The sequence below is a fragment of the Camarhynchus parvulus genome, chromosome 8 (assembly GCF_901933205.1).
Source record: "Camarhynchus parvulus chromosome 8, STF_HiC, whole genome shotgun sequence".
Lineage (NCBI taxonomy): Eukaryota > Metazoa > Chordata > Aves > Passeriformes > Thraupidae > Camarhynchus > Camarhynchus parvulus.
Genome location: NC_044578.1, coordinates 25,111,506 through 25,118,813, shown reverse-complemented (window position 1 = coordinate 25,118,813; position 7,308 = coordinate 25,111,506).

The following is a 7,308-nucleotide window of genomic DNA, read 5'->3' as shown; positions in this document are numbered from 1 at the left end:
AAGTTTTCAGCACTTTGTAGTTTTTCCCCAGGTATTCCTTCAAAATATTTGATGTAAATGACTTTTAAGCAAGCACATGGAGCCACACTAGTAACTGGTTCTCATTTTCAAATGACTCAGAAGCCAAATTTTGAGTCTTTATAAGAATTGTTCTCCAATGCACACTAACATTTGGTGGTGTTTGTTCCAGTAGCTGCCAGTGCTCAAAAATTTCTGAGGTGGCCAACAATGGAACTTACCAAAAACCCAAAATCCCTAAGAAAAACGTTTGCTTCTAATGGATTTGCATTTTTGTGGTAATGTGACAGTGAAAACAAATCCATCTGTCCACATGGGTGAGAAATAGGCAGAGCTTTCCTCAGTTCTACATGTAGTGGTATCAGCTGAGTTTCACAAAGCCCCAGAATGGGTTGGAAGGGGTTTGGTTTGGTTTTTAGCCCATCCAGTGCCATGGGCAGAGATATTTCCACAATCCCAGGTTGCTCCAAGCCCTGTCCAGCCTTGGACACTTCCAGGGATCCAGGGGCAGCCACAGCTTCTCTGGGCACCCTGTGCCAGGGCCTCAGCACCCTCACAGGGAACAATTCTTTCCCAATATCCCATCTAACCCTGCTGCTGTCATTTTGAAGCCATTCACTGGGTAAGTACTGCTACTCCAGGCTGTAAAGTCTTCTGTGCCCTAAGGGATGTGCCAAAGTCACACAGAGGGACAGAAATTAGACCCCAAATTTTCCCAGTGCCAGAGCAGACACTCAGTTGGTTGAAGGGATGTTTATCCTGCTCCTTCCAGTGTGGCCACGGAAAAAAAAGTGAAGTTACAAATTGTGTAGATTGTATTATACATTTGCAGTCAAAAGACCCTACTGTGGTAAGAATCCAGTTAAAAGCAAAAGCAGAGGATGAGCCAGGAGGGAGAGTGGTGACACCAAGGAGTAATAACTTTGAGAAGCACAAAGAGAGAAGAGGAGAAAAAGCAACAAGTGAAGAAGCCCAATGTGATTACTGCAGGATCCTCTGCTGCCTAATGCAGCAGAAAGTCCGTTGTCTTCATTTATTCATTTTTAATAAATGCAGCAGTGTTTGCAACACAATGAGCATTTTGGGCTGGCAGCTGCAATATTTATCAGGGTGCCATGAAGCATCACTGAGAAGCCTCACATTGGTTTTGCAGCTCATCTACTTGTGGCCTTTCTAAGCAGCTGATTGACAATTTACTGGAGAACGTGGCTGAAATAATGGGATTTCCAACAATTATGGGTAATGAAAATTGTTGGTTTGTTTTTTAAGGTTTTTTAAGCCTTCTGATGTTTATATTTTTGTAACGAACTTTCTCACGCACTTTATGTAAATAACTTATTGTTTTGCATTCTTTTATGGGGGAGGAGTAATTTGATAAACTGTTGGTTTGTCCAGTGTCACTGGGGAGGTGACACTGTCATCCTCCAATCCACTGTCACTTTTAGAAATCTATAAATGTTAGAATCAGAAATTAAACTTTTCTCTTTTTCTGCCTTAGAGAGTTGCATGTCCGCATCATTTTATTTCGTGTCCTGTAATGACAAAAATTCCTTGCAATTTTTTGCTAGGTGCTGGAGTTTCTCTGTTGAATGCAGAGATGAAATTTGGGACACCACAGACCAGCTTTTTCCATCCCACAGTTTATTGCTACCTAAGTGTGAGTTTCCCTCCTCTTACTTTCCTTTCTATGTCAGCAACAATCTGCACAATCAGTACAGCTTGCTGGACTGGTAAAAAATAAAACCTGACCTGGCAAAATTAGATCATTGGGTTATCAAACTGAATCAGCGCCAAGAAAAAGGTCAGAGAGGGAAGTGGCAGCCAAGAGAGGAAGGTGAAAGGACTGTCCATTCTGGAGGGGGAATGTGCTGGATTAGCACAAGGACATTTTCACTGAAATGTCTATTTTGTGTAAGAGCAGGAGACCCCAGACTCTGATTATACACGAACTCTTGAATCTGCAGTTCCTGAATTCCAAAGGAGGACATGACTTCTGCAAACTTTCTGGGAGACTCAAGTGACCAAAAAAACCCTGTATTTTCATATCTGCACATACTTTTGTAATACTCTTTTTAGTAGTTTGGATTGTACGGTTATTTTTCTGCTTTAATTCTGTTCTTGAAACACAGCAGGAATTGCAGAGTGCAGTGTTGCCATTTCCAAGGAGAATTAAATGTGGTGTGAGAAGATTCAGTGACAGGGGACATAGACATGGTGCTTCAGCCTTCAGCCAGGGCCAGAAAGGTCTCAGAGTTTGGTGATGGATTTCAGGGGGAGGATTTAGCAGCAATGGATGAGAGAGACTTAGGATTTACTTGAGAGATCTTAATCCATGGAAGTCAGTGAGACCCCCTGGGCTGCATATGGGGTCAGTGAGAGACCTGGAAATTCTCCTTTCTATACCATTCATTGTCACCTTTCTTGGGAAGATCAGGGGAGGTTCTTCACCAGCAAAGAGAAGGAAGAGTCAGAGTCACTTTTAAAACAGGTCAAAAGGACATTCAGGGAGCTGTGAGAGGGTCAGTCCCACCTGGGTCCCTGGGACATCCAGGAGCAAACCCTCATGGAAATGTTTCTGGACACAAGGCAGAGGGGAAGGGGACTGGGAGCAGCCAGCATGGACTTATCAAGCTTGCCAAAGATAAATGAGGCCTGATCAACCTGATTTCTTTATAGGATAAAAAGATTTGGTCTGAGGAGGAAGGAAGATCGGGGGGAATCAGAGCACTATGGTGTGCTGAGAGAACCGAGAGCACAGGCCAACTTTAAACTTTAAACTTTAAACTTTAAACTTTAAACAACTTTAAACTTTAAGACTAAAAAATTTAGAACTTGATGATTTACAGCACGTTTAGTTTGACTGGTTAATCCTTCTGCTTATCAATTACCAGTACTTAGAGTTATTAATCAACATCACAGTGCAGACAAAGCTGTTATTCCTTAACCTTTTAACAACCCCAACACCACTGAGCTGGGGTGGGCAGCACAGATCCCAACTGTTGGGAAGGATCAAAGTTTGACAAGAATCTCACAGATGTGTATGCTTGGCAGAAAGGTTTTTGAATGTAGAATCTGAAGAAGGAATAGAAATGAGAGCAAGTTTTGATATAGAAGAAAAGAATTGCTGAGCCAGTCTTACTGGATAACCAAGGAGGCAAAGGGTGTGTTAGTTAGAAGGGGTTTTTATCGCTTAGAGAAAAGGATAAACCCACCCCAAACAAGAAGAAGTTTTTACCAAGCAGAAAGATAGCACAGGCAAACAAGCCTGCTGATGTTGTAAGTAGTACAAAGGTCTCAGAATTTTCCACTGCAAGAAAACTGAAAAACAACTTCTGGCTTAAACTGTAATGTACTAACTTTTAGTGATTGGAGAACAGTAACATGAATATGGTAATTACAGCAGTTAGGATAGGCTATAGGTAATAGTTAAGGTATAGATTGGTTCTACTGTATTAAGATGCTCAGCAAAGAAAAGTACATAATGCATTGGAACCTAAACTCAGGGTCTCCAGGCCTGCCTGCAGCTGGAGCTGACAATAAACTGCATTTTGCAGAGCTGCCTGGAGTCCCACATCTCTCATTCAGGCTCTTTCACCAACAGCCCTGTCTGGAGCCAGTGCTGGAGGTCAGGGTTTGACCTTGACTTTGATGAGGTTTGAGAGCTCTTGGATGGAGAAGTCAGAATTGCAACAGGCTGCTGGAGTTCTTCTCCCCCACTCCCTCATCTTTTATGTCATTCATGCTTTTATCTCCCCTTAAAGTGATACATTGACTGCTCCTTTCACTGCTGATTTTCTATTTGCTTTTGGCAGCTGGGTCTCTTGGGTGGGATGTTCTGCCTCTTTGCTTATCTTGTTCTTTATCTTGTAGCTGCTTGTTTTCCAGCTGCCCCTTGGGTGCACCTGCACACACCTCTGCTCCTCTGCTTGTTCCACTACTCACACAATATTTGAAATATTCCCACATTTTGTCTGGCTTTGCCATAACATTTACAAAGTGCTGCTACGCTGTAATAAATTAGGATGCTAATATTTGGCTCCAAGGCAAAGTAGTATTAATTATATCCTGATTGATGAACTTCTAATTTATATGTGGCTGCTGCTCTGGCTCTGTGCAATGCAGTGTTTGAAAATTATTTTGTAGAAGCCCATGGGTGCAGAACAATTCCACCTTATTCTAAAAATAGAGATGATTATTCCCAAAATATTCTGAGACAAATACCAAATAGGGTGTGTTCAGATCCCTGTGTTTTGGGCAATAACTTGAACTACAGATGATGGATCTGGAAGCTTTGGCTCTGGACCACAGCAGCAGACAGATCAGTCATAATTCTGTTATAATTTCAGCGATAATTTTGATAATTTCATTATAATACCTGCCCAATGTGGAGGGGTCTCTGTCCACGGTGGGGGTTTGGAACTAGAACATCTTTCAGTTCCTTTCCAACCCAAACCAATCATTCCATGATTTTATTTGGAAGCTCAAGTGGCATTGATATAGATAATTGGATAAAATAGCATAATGTTACAGATATTGAATGGTATTGGATTTTGGGTAATAGAATGCTACAGTCCTGCTGCCTTTATTGACTGAAATGTTGCCAAGTCTCATTATTTTATCACCAATTTTCACATCTGTTGTTTTGTCCTTAAGACCCCAAATACTGCATTAGATGGCTATGTGGAAGGTTCCTCTCTTTTAAAATCAAAAATAAGAATGTCCAACCATTCACTGTTATAAAAACCAAACTAGAAGGAGATAAAAGGGCCTCCATACCTCTCTAAATCTATTTTGGTTCCTGGAAGTGGCCGTGGAGGTGTGGTGGGACATTCTTCATCCTGGCAGCTGGTCTTGGAATCCCAAAATGAGCATTATACCTCTCACAGACTAGTCCATCATTAGTCCTGTCACCCCAGGCCCTTGAAAAAAGTTTCTCTCCATCTTTCTCCTAGGCTGAATAAAAACAACCACAAATATTATTCTAAAACAGCATTAATTGAACAACACATAAATATTTCCCCTCTTCTTTCCTCATTAACTTCAGGTTGCACTGGCAGAAGGTCACTCTGGAGGGGGCTTGGAGCAACCTGGTCTGGTAGAAGGTTTCCTCACCCATGAGAGGAGTTTTAAGGTCCCTTCCAACCCAAACATTTCTGGGATTCTCTGTTTCTATATTTATATGGATATATATAGTGAAAATATGGAGATTTCCAGGCTAGATCTACAGACAGAGAAAGCTTTCATTTTCTTCTTATAATACAGACAAAGGGATGAGATAAAAAAATTTTTCCCATCGTCAGAGGAGAAGAAAAAGTCTCTTCTTCCTTTCATGGGTTTTTGGTATTCATTTTAAAAGCATTCATGGGAAATAAGCGAAGAGGTGGAAGATTACTAAATGTATATCCATTTTATTATAACTTCTGGAACACATTATTGCCTCCTGAATTGTGGAATAACAGGCAATCAGAAGAAGGAAAAAAAGAAAAAAAAAAAAAAGGGGAGGGGGGAAGCAAGGAAAAGGCAGTCTGTTTTAAAATACCAGGATAAGATAAATGGGAGAGCCTCCAGTTATAAAGAGAATGAAGATTTTGCAGAGCTGTTCCAGTCCTGTTTCCACATTTATAGAAAAATGTTTCTGTGTCCCCAAAGCTCAGAGGGGGCTCAGGGTGATGAAGGAGCCCTAAAGGAGCAGGAAATTGGAGATGCCCAGGCCCCAGGGGGATGCACACTCAGTCAGTTTGCTCAGTTTTGGCAATTCCTCCCGTGCCAAGCACCCAGATTTCGGGGATGTAGAAAAGTACTTTTTCCACGAACAGGAAAGACATTAACAAACCCAGCACTGCCAGAACAGCACTCCCCTGCTTCTGCTGCTCCGAAAAACAAGGGGAAATGTGACTGGGAGAGCCTTTGGAGCCCTCTGTTTAGAAAGCAGCTTGGAGGGAGCTGTGCTGTGGATGGAAGCTGCACAAAGGTCCCGCGTAAACACCTGGCCAGGTGAGCTGTGCTGGGCATCCTAGTGCAGCAGGGAGGGCAGAGGGAGCCTCTGCAGCACTGGGGAAGGGTTGCTCCAGCCACAGCATCCAGAAAAGCCCAATCCTGTGGGTGTTGGGAGAAAAGAAAACATTAAATATTCAGCAGTGGTGCTGGCAGTGATACTCCGGGAGAATTGGGAGCACGGACTTTGCCGCCGCGACAGATGATTGCCTTGCTCTTTCAGGCAAAATAACAAAATATTTTGTCAGATCAGGTTCACAGAAACATATTGGTGACTGCACACAGAGCCACGGGGTCTCGTTTAATAAACACTGAGGCTCTAATTGGCAGTTCTCAAGTACAGACTGCACCAGTGGCCACTGGAGGGCTCAAACGCAGCTCAGGAATTGTTATCCCAGGCCCTGGGCTGTGCTCAGCCACCGAGGAGGAGACCTAAATGCCATCACGTACCTGTGAGTGAAATTTTTGGGGATCACAAATTCACCTGGGAGTGAATTTTTCGGGATCCAATCTCAAGGATTGTCATTAGACAAGTCTAGGAATGGGGTGGATATTAAGTTACCCTAAAATGTAATTTGCATGTTTCTCTTTTGAGCTCCCTTTTGCTGAAGAATATAAACTTAGAGGACCTTGTGTTCCTAATCCCCTTCCCTAGAGCATCGCCCCCCCATCCCTGGAAGTGTCCAAGGCCAGGTTGGACAGAGCTTGGAGCCGCCTGGGACAGTGGAAGGTGTCCCTGCCCATGGCAGGGGTGGCACTAGATGGGCTTTAAGGCCCCTTCCAACCCAAACTGTTCTGAGATTCCATGATAACGCCACCATTGTTAATTTCTTTCTTGAAAGACTTTCAATAAAAATCTTTTCCTTTATCCTAGTCTAAACCTGTTTAAGGAAAAATAAAAGCAAATATTAACACATGGCAGTGCTCCCATTTTCACACCGCAGCAGAGCAAGATGCAATGACACCAAAGCCACCAAAGAAGTGTGGTTTCGGTTAAACCAGATCATTACAAATTGGTATTTTATTATTTTATTCCTGGACTGTCAGAAAGTCTGGACAAACTCTGGATTTAAGAGGAAGAGGTTAATTAAGTAGATATTTAATAGTCTTGTGGCATGAAGGAGATATGTCTTACCTAGCTGTTATAAAATAATATCTCATGCATTTTTACATGAAAAGAAGTGAAAGGTCCTAACAGATTTTTCTGGGAATTGCTGTCACCTCTGGGTTATTAATCACCTTTATAAAGCAGCACTCCAGATAACTGTTTGGATGAAGTTAAACAAGTCCATTTGG